We start from the raw sequence: 10,921 nt of genomic DNA on the forward strand, positions 1-10,921 counted from the left end.
TAGCTTAGCGTAGCTTAGCTTAGGCTAGAGTAGCTGAGGAACCCAAGAGGACCTACCTTAGCTAACCTTAGCGTAGGCTAGAGTAGCTGAGGGACCCAAGACGACCTAGCTTAGCTTAGCTTAGGCTAGAGTAGCACAGGGACCCAAGAGGACCTAGCTTAGCTTAGCTTACATTAGGCTAGAGTAGCTAAGGGACCCAAGAGGACCTAGCTTAGCTTAGCTTAGTTTAGGCTAGAGTAGCTGATGGACCCAAGAGGACCTAGCTTACCTTAGCTTAGCGTAGGCTATAGTAGCTGAGGGACCCAAGAGGACCTAGCTTAGCTTAGCTTAGCTTAGGCTAGAGAGGCTGAGGGACCCAAGAGGACCTAGGTTAGCTTAGCTTAACGTAGGCTAGAGTAGCTGAGGGTCCAAGAGGACCTAGCTTAGCTTAGTTTAGGCTAGAGTAGCTGAGGGACCCAAGAGGACCTAGCTTAGCTTAGCTTAGCTTAGGCTACAGTAGCTGAGGGACCCAAGAGGACCTAACTTAGCTTAGCTTAGGCTAGAGTAGCAGAGGGACACAGGAGGACCTAGCTTAGCTTAGCATAGTTTAGGCTAGAGTAGCTGAGGGACCCAAGAGGACCTAGCTTAGCTTAGCTTCGGCTAGAGTAGCTGAGGGACCCAAGAGGACCTAGCTTAGCTTAGCATAGTTTAGGCTAGAGTAGCTGAGGGACCCGAGAGGACCTAGTTTAGCTTAGCTTAGGCTAGAGTAGGTGAGGGACCGAAGAGGACCTAGCTTACCTTAGCTTAGCATAGGCTAGAGTAGCTGAGGGAACCAAGAGGACCTAGCTTAGCTTAGCTTTGTTTAGGCTAGAGTAGCTGAGGGACCCAAGAGGACCTAGCTTACCTTAGCTTAGCCTACAGAACCTGAGGGACCCAAGAGGACCTAACTTACCTTAGGTAAGTTTAGGCTAGAGTAGCAGAGGGACCCAGGAGGACCTAGCTTAGCGTAGTTTAGCTTAGGCTAGAGTAGCTGAGGGACCCAAGAGGACCTACCTTAGCTAAGCTTAGCGTAGGGTAGAGTAGCTGACGGACCCAAGAGGACCTAGCTTAGCTTAGCTTTGTTTAGGCTAGAGTAGCTGAGGGACCCAAGAGGACCTAGCCTACCTTAGCTTAGCGTAGGCTAGAGTAGCTGAGGGACCCAAAGGACCTAGCTTAGCTTAGCTTAGCTTAGGCTAGAGAGGATGAGGGACCCAAGAGGACCTAGCTTACCTTAGCTTAGCGTAGGCTAGAGTAGCTGAGGTACCCAAGAGGACCTAGCTTAGCTTAGCTTAGTTTAGGCTAGAGTAGCTGAGGGACGCAAGAGGACCTAGCTTAGCTTAGCTTAGCGTAGGCTAGAGTACCTGAGGGTCCAAGAGGACCTAGCTTAGCTTAGCTTAGGCTAGAGTAGCTGAGGGACGCAAGAGGACCTAGCTTAGCTTAGCTTAGCTTAGCGTAGGCTAGAGTAGCATAGGGACACAGGAGGACCTAGATTAGCGTAGCTTAGCTTAGACTAGAGTAGCTGAGGGACAAAAGAGGACCTACCTTAGCTAACCTTAGCGTAGGCTAGAGTAGCTGAGGGACCCAAGAGGACCTAGCTTAGCTTAGCATAGTTTAGGCTAGAGTAGCTGAGGGACCCAAGAGGACCTAGCTTAGCTTAGCTTAGGCTAGAGTAGCTGAGGGACACAAGAGGACCTAGGTTAGCTTAGCTTAGCGAAGCCTAGAGTAGCTGAGGGACCCAAGAGGACCTAGCTTAGCTTAGCTTAGGCTAGAGTAGCTGAAAGACCCAAGAGGACCTAGCTTAGCTTAGCTTAGCTTAGTTTAGCTTAGCTTAGGCTAGAGTAGCTGAGGGTCCCAAGAGGACTTAGCTTAGCTTAGCTTAGCCTAGAGTAGCAGAGGGACACAGGACGACGTAGCTTAGCGTACCTTAGGTTAGGCTAGAGTACCTGAGGGACCCAAGAAGACCTACCTTAGCTAACCTCAGCATAGGAAGGGTAGCCTAGGGACCCAGGAGGACCTAGCTTAGCTTAGCATACTTTAGGCTAGAGTAGCTCAGGGACCCAAGAGGACCTAGCTTAGCTTAGCTTAGGCTAGAGTAGCACAGGGACCCAACAGGACCTACCTTAGCTTAGCTTAAATTAGGGTAGAGTAGCTGAGGGACCCAAGAGGACCCAGCTTAGCTTAGCTTAGTTTAGGCTAGAGTAGGTGAGGGACCCAAAAGGACCTAGCTTACCTTAGCTTAGCGTAGGCTAGAGTAGCTGAGGGACCCAAGAGGACCTAGCTTAGCTTAGCTTAGTTTAGGCTAGAGTAGCTGAGGGACCCAAGAGGACCTAGCTTAGCTTAGCATAGTTAGGCTAGAGTAGCTGAGGGACCCAAGAGGACCTAGCTTAGCTTAGCTTAGGCTGGAGTAGCTGAGGGACACAAGAAGACCTAGCTTAGCTTAGCGTAGCATAGGCTAGAGTAGCTGAGGGACCCAAGAGTACCTGGCTTAGCTTAGCTCAGTTTAGGCTAGAATAGCAGAGGGACCCAAGAAGACCTAGCATAGCTTAGCTTTGGATAGAGTAGTAGAGGGAACCAAGAGGACCTAGCTTAGCTTAGCTTACATTAGGCTAGAGTAGCTAAGGGACCCAAGAGGACCTAGCATTGCTTAGCTTAGTTTAGGCTAGAGTAAGTGACGGACCCAAGAGGAACTAGCTTAGCTTAGCTTAGCTTAGCTTAGGCTAGAGTAGCTGAGGGACCCTAGAGGACCTAGCTTAGCTTAGCTTAGCCTAGCCTAGAGTAGCTGAGGGACCCAAGAGGACCTAGCTTAGCTTAACTTAGGCTAGAGTAGCTGAGGGACCCAAGAGGACCTAGCTTAGCTTACCTTAGTTTAGGCTAGAGTAGCTAAGGGACCCAAGAGGACCTAGCTTAGCTTAGCTGAGTTTAGGCTAGAGTAGCTGAGGGACCCAAGAGGACCTAGCTTAGCGTAGCTTAGCCTACAGAACCTGAGGGACCCAAGAGGACCAAGCTTAGCTTAGCTTAGCTTAGCTTAGGCTAGAGTAGCTGAAGGACCCTAGAGGACCTAGCTTAGCTTAGCTTAGCTTAGCCTAGAGTAGCTAAGGGACCCAAGAGGTCCTAGCTTAGCTTAACTTAGGCTAGAGTAGCTGAGGGACCCAAGAGGACCTAGCTTAGCTTACCTTAGTTTAGGCTAGAGTAGCAGTGGGACTCAGGAGGACCTAGCTTAGCGTAGCTCAGCTTAAGCTAGAGTAGCTGAGTGACCCAAGAGGACCTACCTTAGCTAAGCTTTGCGTAGGCTAGAGTAGCTGACGGACCCAAGAGGACCTAGCTTAGCTTAGCTTAGTTTAGGCTAGAGTAGCTGAGCGACCCAAGAGTACCTAGCTTAGCTTAGCTTTGCGTAGGCTAGAGTAGCGGAAGGACCCAAGAGGACCTCCCTTAGCTTAGCCTCATTTAGGTTAGAGTAGCTGAGGGACCCAAGAGGACCTTGCTTAGCTTAGCGTAGCATAGGTTAGAGTAGCTGAGGGACCTAAGAGGACCTAGCATTGCTTAGCTTAGTTTAGGCTAGAGAAAGTGAGGGACCCAAGAGGACCTAGCTTAGCTTAGCCTAGCTTAGCTTAGGCTAGAGTAGCTGAAGGACCCTAGAGGACCTAGCTTAGCTTAGCTTAGCTTAGCCTAGAGTAGCTGAGGGACCCAAGAGGACCTAGCTTAGCTTAACTTAGGCTAGAGTAGCTGAGGGACCCAAGAGGACCTAGCTTAGCTTACCTTAGTTTAGGCTAGAGTAGCTAAGGGACCCAAGAGGACCTACCTTAGGTTAGCTTAGTTTTGGCTAGAGTAGCTGAGGGACCCAAGAGGACCTAGCTTAGCGTAGCTTACCCTACAGAACCTGAGGGACCCAAGAGGACCTAGCTTAGCTTCGCTTAGGCTAGAGTAGCTGAGGGACCCAAGAGGACCTAGCTTAGCTTAGCATAGTTTAGGCTAGAGTAGCTGAGGGAAACAAGAGGACCTAGCTTAGCTTACCTTAGGCTAGAGTAGCACAGGGACCCAAGAGGACCTACCTTAGCTTAGCTTACATTAGGCTAGAGTAGCTAAGGGACCCAAGAGGACCTACCTTAGCTTAGCTTAGTTTAGGCTAGAGTAGCTGAGGGACCCCAGAGGACCTAGCTTACCTTAGCTTAGCGTAGGCTAGAGTAGCTGAGGGACCCAAGAGGACCTAGCTTAGCTTAGCTTAATTTATGCTAGAGTAGCTGAGGGACGCAAGAGGCCCTAGCTTAGCTTAGCTTAGCGTAGGCTAGAGTAGCTGAGGGACCCAAGAGGACCTAGCTTAGCTTAGCTTAGGCTAGAGTAGCTGAGGGACCCAAGAGGACCTAGCTTACCTTAGCTTAGGCTAGAGTAGCTGAGGGACCCAAGTGGACCTAGCTTAGCTTAGCATAGTTTAGGCTAGAGTAGCTGAGGGACCCAAGAGGACCTAGCTTACCTTAGCTTAGTTTAGGCTAGAGTAGCTGAGGGACCCAAGAGGACCTAGCTTACCTTCGCTTAGCGTAGGCTTGAGTAGCTGAGGGACCCAAGAGGACCTAGCTTAGCTTAGCATAGTTTAGGCTAGAGTAGCTGAGGGACCCAAGACGACCTAGCTTAGCTTAGCTTAGGCTAGAGTAGCACAGGGACCCAAGAGGTCCTAGCTTAGCTTAGCTTACATTAGGCTAGAGTAGCTAAGGGACCCAAGAGGACCTAGCTTAGCTTAGCTTACATTAGGCTAGAGTAGCTAAGCGACCCAAGAGGACCTAGCATAGCTTAGATTAGTTAAGGCTAGAGTAGGTGAGGGACCCAAGAGGACGTAGCTTACCTTAGCTTAGCGTAGGCTAGAGTAGCTGAGGGACCCAAGAAGACCTAGCTTAGCTTAGCTTAGTTTAGGCTAGAGTAGCTGAGGGACCCAAGAGGACCTAGCTTAGCTTAGCTTAGTTTAGGCTAGAGTAGCTGAGGGACCCAAGAAGACCTAGCTTAGCTTAGCGTAGGCTAGAGTAGCTTAGGGACCCAAGAGGACCTAGCTTAGCTTAGCTTAGGCTAGAGTAGCTGAGGGACCCAAGAGGACCTAGCTTAGCTTAGCGTAGCCTAGAGTAGCTGAGGGACCCGAGAGGACCTAGCTTAGCTTAGCTTAGGCTAGAGTAGCTGAGGGACCCAAGAGGACCTAGCTTAGCTTAGCTTAGCTTAGGCTAGAGTAGCTGAGGGACCCAAGAGGACCTAGCTTAGCTTAGCTTAGGCTAGAGTAGCAGAGGGACACAGGAGGTCCTAGCTTAGCGTAGCTTAGCTTAGGCTAGAGTAGCTGAGGAACCCAAGAGGACCTACCTTAGCTAACCTTAGCGTAGGCTAGAGTAGCTGAGGGACCCAAGAGGACCTAGCTTAGCTTAGCATAGTTTAGGCTAGAGTAGCTGAGGGACCCAAGAGGACCTAGCTTAGCTTAGCTTAGGCTAGAGTAGCTGAGGGACCCAAGAGGACCTAGCTTAGCTTAGCTGAGCTTAGGCTAGAGTAGCACAGGCACCCAAGAGGACCTACCTTAGCTTAGCTTACATTAGGCTAGAGTAGCTAAGGGACCCAAGAGGACCTAGCTTAGCTTAGCTTAGTTTAGGCTGGAGTAGGTGAGGGACCCAAGAGGACCTAGCTTAGCTTAGCTTAGCTTAGCTTAGGCTAGAGTAGCTGAAGGACCCTAGAGGACCTGACCTAGCTTAGCTTAGCTTAGCTTAGCTTAGCTTAGCTTAGCTTAGCCTAGAGGAGCTGAGGGACCCAAGAGGACCTAGCTTAGCTTAACTTAGGCTAGAGTAGCTGAGGGACCCAAGAGGACCTAGCTTAGCTTACCGTAGTTTAGGCTAGAGTAGCTAAGGGACCCAAGAGGACCTAGCTTAGCTTAGCTTAGTTTAGGCTAGAGTAGCTAAGGGACCCAAGAGGACCTAGCTTAGCTTAGCTTAGTTTAGGCTAGAGTAGCTGAGGGACCGAAGAGGACCTAGCATAGCTTAGCATAGTTTAGGCTAGAGTAGCACAGGGACCCAAGAGGACCTACCTTAGCTAAGCTTAGCGTAGCCTAGAGTAGCTGACGGACCCAAGAGGACCTAGCTTAGCTTAGTTTAGTTTAGGCTAGAGTAGATGAGGGACCCAAGAGGACCTCCCTTAGCTTAGCCTCATTTAGGTGAGAGTAACTGAGGGACCCAAGAGGACCTTGCTTAGCTTAGCGTAGCATAGGTTAGAGTAGCTGAGGGACCTAAGAGGACCTAGCATTGCTTAGCTTAGTTTAGGCTAGAGTAAGTGAGGGACCCAAGAGGACCTAGCTTAGCTTAGCCTAGCTTAGCTTAGCTTAGCTTAGCTTAGCCTAGCCTAGAGTAGCTCAAGGACCCTAGAGGACCTAGCTTAGCTTAGTTTAGCTTAGCTTAGCCTAGAGTAGCTGAGGGACCCAACAGGACCTAGCTTAGCTAACCTTAGCGTAGGCTAGAGTAGCTGAGGGACCCCAGAGGACCTAGGTTAGCTTAGCATAGTTTAGGCTAGAGTAGCTGAGGGACCCAAGAGGACCTAGCTTAGCTTAGCTTAGCTTCGGCTAGAGTAGGTGAGCGACCCAAGAGGACCTACCTTAGCTTAGCTTAGCTTAGCATAGTTTCGGCTAGAGTAGCTGAGGGACCCTCGTGGACCTAGCTTAGTTTAGCTTAGCTTAGATCAGCTTAGGCTAGAGTAGCTGAGGGACCCAAGTGGACCTTGCTTAGCTTAGCTTACCTTAGGCTAGAGTAGCTGAGGGACCCAAGAGGACCTATCTTAGCTTAGCTTAGCTTAGCTTAGCTTAGCTTAGCTTAGGCTAGAGTAGCTGAGGGACCCTAGAGGACCTTGCTTAGCTTAGGTTACCTTAGGCTAGAGTAGCTGAGGGACCCAAGAAGACCTATCTTAGCTTAGCTTAGCTTAGCTTAGCTTAGCTTAGCTTAGCTTAGGCTAGAGTAGCTGAGGGACCCAAGAGGACCTAGCTTACCTTAGATTACCTGAGACTAGAGTAGCTGAGGAACCCAAGAGGACCTAGCCAACCTTAGTTTAGCTTAGTTTAGGCTAGCGTAGCTGAGGGACCCAAGAGGCCGTAGCTTAGGTTATCATAGGCTAGAGTAGGTGAAGGACCCAAGAGGTCCTAGCTTAGCTTAGCTTAGCATAGGCTAGAGTAGCTGAGGGATCCAAGAGTAGCTATATGCTAAACCAAGCTAGGTCTTCTAAGATCCCTCAGCTACTCTATCCTAAGCTAAGCTAAGGTAAGCTAGGTCCTCTATGGTCCCTTAGCTACTGTTCCCTAAGCTAAGCTAAGTCTGCTATGGTCTTGTCTGCATCAGTAACCTAGGCTACTGTAGGCTAAGCTAAGCTAAGCTAAACTAAACTAAGCTAGGTCCTCAAAGGTCCCTCAGCTAATGTAGAGACCACTAAGCTAAATCCGCAGTGGTCTCTTTTCCTGACTAACCCTGGCTATTATAAGTTAAGCTTAACCATGCTAGGCTAAACTGAGCTAAGCTATTCTAGGTCCTCTATGTCCCTCAGCTACTCTAGCCTAAGCTAATGTAAACTAAGCTAGGTCCATGTGGGTCCCCCAGCTACTCTAGCCAAATCTCAGCTAGGTCCTCTATGTCCTTCAGCTACTCTAGCCTAAGCTAAGCTAAATCCGAAATGGTCTCCTCTTGACTCCCTAACCTAGCCTAAGGTAGCCTAAGCTAAGCTAAGCTAGGTCCTCTTGGGTCCCTCAGCTACTCTAGGTAAGGTAAGCTAAATCCGCAGTGGTCTCGTCTGCCTCCCTAACCTATGCTACTCTGAGGGAAACTAAGCTAAGTTAGGTCCTGTATCCTCTCTCTCTCTTACTAAACTAGGCTACTCTAGGGTAATCTAAGCTCAGGGAAGCTGGGAGTGGAGGTGACCTCCAGGCAGAGGCCCAGGCGGTGGAGCCCATCTCTGCTGTGGTCCGAGGCGGAGGGCGTCTCCAGTCTCCCAGCCCCATCCAGGCTTTGCTTCTGAGCCGAAGGTGCTTTTGCCTTTGCCTCCCTCAGGGCTCCGACACCCCTTCTGCTGTGGGCGCCTCCTGGCCCTCCCTTGGCTGCAGGTGGAAGCGGAGACATGGCAGGCCCGTTGCATCCTGGGAAGACGGAGGTGCAAGTCAGAGACCTAGAGAGAAAAGGGGTCCAGATGCTGAGGGCTCACCTGCTTCCTCCTGTGCTCAGCTGAGCCTGCACCTGTCCCCCCAGCCCAGCCCCAGGTGCTCCTGCCGTCCCCAGCCTTAACCTGAGGCCTGGAAGGACCAGGCGCCAGGGAGTCCTCCCCCCCTCCCCATCCCCCAGGTCGTCTTCTGGCCAGGAAGGCACTCGGTTTCGCAGGAAAGTAGATGGAGGCTTGGGCGCTGGGGGAGCCGCCAGGCCCCAGGACTGCAGCTCGCACCTGGCTCAGGGGCGGGGTGCCTCCAAGAGCGAGCGACCTGCTGGTTCCCCAGACAAAGGCTCCACCCGGGAGGAAGCTGCTGTCCTGGAAAGAGAGGACCAAGTGGAGTCCTAGTGAGAGGCGTGGAGCCTGCCATTCCGGGTCCCACATCCGCCTTCCTCTCACCGGCCCCCTGTCCCCCGCCCCCCAACCCAGGGCGGTTCCTCATTCTCCTCCGCGTTCTAGGCGCAGGAATGGAGGAGCCCCTGTGCCCCGAAAATCTCAGGCTTCACGGACTGACCTGCCCCGTGGAGATGCCCAATTTCCCGGGACACCCCCGGGGCCCAGGGCGCTGGTCCCGGCCTCACCCTGACACCCTCCCCAGCCGGTGAAGCAGCCGCCTGCACCCACCTTTCCTTGGGGCAGGGGGCACGGGGATCGTATTCCAGGCGGCGGGGTCGGGAGGTCTCAACCCGCTGTGCTCCGTGGACCCGTGGAAGGCTGTGCTGGAAGCTGGAGACCCTGGCTGGGTGAGGGGGTGGGGGTGGGGATGAGTCTGCAGTTTGCGCTCTGCTGGCAAAGTTGTGCGGAGCCCCCACTGGAGGGAGGGAGGAAGGGAGGGAGGGCGGGCAGAGAGTGGAGCCGGCCCTTGGGTCGCAGCGAGCACGCTCCTGGGAGTGACAAGGGGTGCAGAGTCCACAGGCCCAGGCGGAGGCCAGGCTGTCTCTCGGCTCCCCCGGGGCTTCGGGCTGACCTCGAGGCTGGGGAGGCCCCTGAGCCGGAGCGGGTAGGAGGGGACTCCAACCTCCGGCTCCCTGCGCCGGTGCAGGGAGCTCCTTCCTGGGCCAGGGGTGCCCAGAAGAGGCCGGACCTGGGGGGGGGGGGGGCGAATGGGGGAGAGGGAGGGGGCGCTGTGGAGCTGCCCAGCATCCCATGGAAACCCGAGGGCACAGGCCTTGGAGGGCGGAGTCTACCCAGACGACCCCGCGTTTTGATTTTCCAAGTTTCTGCCACTCCAGCTCCTACGATCACCCCTATTCCGTCTCAGCTGCCACTGCAGCCGCCCAGATATTAGGGGCGGCCGCTGCCCCGCCGGGTCCGGGGCCCAGGCTCCTCCAGCTCCGGAGGGAAGGACGGGCAGGCGCAGGCACCCCGCACCCAGGCGCAGCTGTGCCCTGAGAGGTGCTCTCACCGCGATTCAGTGACAGCGCCTGGCGCGGCGTCCTCGCGGCTGGGGAGTCGGTAACTACCTGAGACCGACCTGCGCTGAGGCGGGCGGCTCCCCGCAGGCCTCACCGCACGCGTTGCTTTGTAGGAACTGCTCTTCCCTCCGATTCCCCGTCTTCTCTCCGCTCTCTAGTAACCGTGGCTGGACCTCAGGTTAATTAACGCCCAACAGCTCCGTCTATCTGGACAGCAACACACGGAGAGATTGGCAAGAAACCCTAAAAGCTGAACGTGGCGTCAAAAAGATTGCCCTCCCCTAGCCGGTGTGGCTCAGTGGTTGAGCGTGGACCTAGGAACCAGGAGGTCAGGGTTCCATTCCCGGTCAGGGCACAGGCCCGGGTTGTGGGCTCGATCCCCAGTGGGGGGCGTGCAGGAGGCAGCCGATCCATGATTCTCATTACTGATGTTTCTCTCTCTCTCCCTCTCCTTTCCTCTCTGAAATCAATAAAAATAAATTAAAAGAAAAAAAAAGTCGCCTTCCTCACGTTTCTTTCTCTTCCTGAAAGAAACAGAGCTGTGGTCCCCCGTGGCAAGGCCGCCCCGGAGCTGGGAGTGTGGTCACCTGGGCGCTGAACTATCCACGTCTGGGGCGCCTCGAGACACGAGTTGGGGCTCCCTGCCTCCCATAGGGCCCGGCCTGCGGGCACGCAGCACCCAACAAAGGTCGGGCCTCCGGGTCTGTGCCCCCCCGAATTCATTGGCGCTGACCCACGCACTCGCCCACCGTGTCCTGCCCGCCAGCATTTCAAGCTAAACTTCCCACAGCGGCCCCTGCGATGAATAACATCCACCAAGAGGAGACAGGACGGGCCAGGTGGGAGCTCCAGGCGCTGAGGCAGCACCGTCCTCCCTCCCTTAAAACCCAGGGGGAGGGCCAAGGAGGGGGGACCCTCTCCGGCCGCCTGCGCGACGGCGGAAATGAAGGTGAAATTAACACACGCGCCTCTGAAGCCAGAGTGGAGAGGACTTGAAAGAGGATTGCGTTTAGTTCACTTCCCATCGAGGCGGGAAGAAAGGCGCTGCCTGGCCTGGAGTGCTCAGTGTCATGATTGAAAAAAGGAATAATTTCAGGAAAGGCCGAGACGCGAACACAGGGGTTCCCACGCGGGCCACACCGTCTCTCGCGCCAGTGGAAATGCAGCTGGGGGGGGTGGGGGGAGCCTCCGATCGATCGCCCTGCTCCTCCCTCCGCTCCTCCCTCCGCAGACCCCGCCAGGCCCGGGAGCGCATAGCGTTTGCGTCCCGAAGAGGCAGGGCGCGCGGCATCGGGGAT

At 53.9% G+C, this 10,921-nt stretch overlaps 2 long non-coding RNA genes across 2 annotated transcripts in view; one reads left to right on the top strand and one right to left on the bottom strand.

Moving 5' to 3' along the window:
• The window catches only part of LOC138998443 (uncharacterized), a 315,813-nt gene extending 307,572 nt beyond the window's left edge, over positions 1 to 8,241 (top strand). The window contains exon 13 of the long non-coding RNA XR_011469162.1: positions 8,058 to 8,241. This is a non-coding gene — a long non-coding RNA (uncharacterized lncRNA). The remainder of the gene's footprint in view (positions 1 to 8,057) is intronic.
• Positions 8,242 to 8,353: 112 nt separating this feature from the next.
• Positions 8,354 to 9,825, bottom strand: LOC138998444 (uncharacterized). Its single transcript, XR_011469164.1, has 3 exons — positions 9,672 to 9,825; positions 8,833 to 8,947; positions 8,354 to 8,526 (listed from the first exon to the last, which is right to left on the bottom strand). It is a non-coding gene; the product is annotated as an uncharacterized lncRNA (long non-coding RNA).
• Between the last annotated feature and the right edge of the window lie 1,096 nt (positions 9,826 to 10,921).

The sequence above is a fragment of the Myotis yumanensis genome, unplaced genomic scaffold (genome assembly GCF_028538775.1).
Source record: "Myotis yumanensis isolate MYYU_CA2020_CCGP unplaced genomic scaffold, mMyoYum1.0.hap1 SCAF_20, whole genome shotgun sequence".
In the NCBI taxonomy this organism is placed as follows: domain Eukaryota; kingdom Metazoa; phylum Chordata; class Mammalia; order Chiroptera; family Vespertilionidae; genus Myotis; species Myotis yumanensis.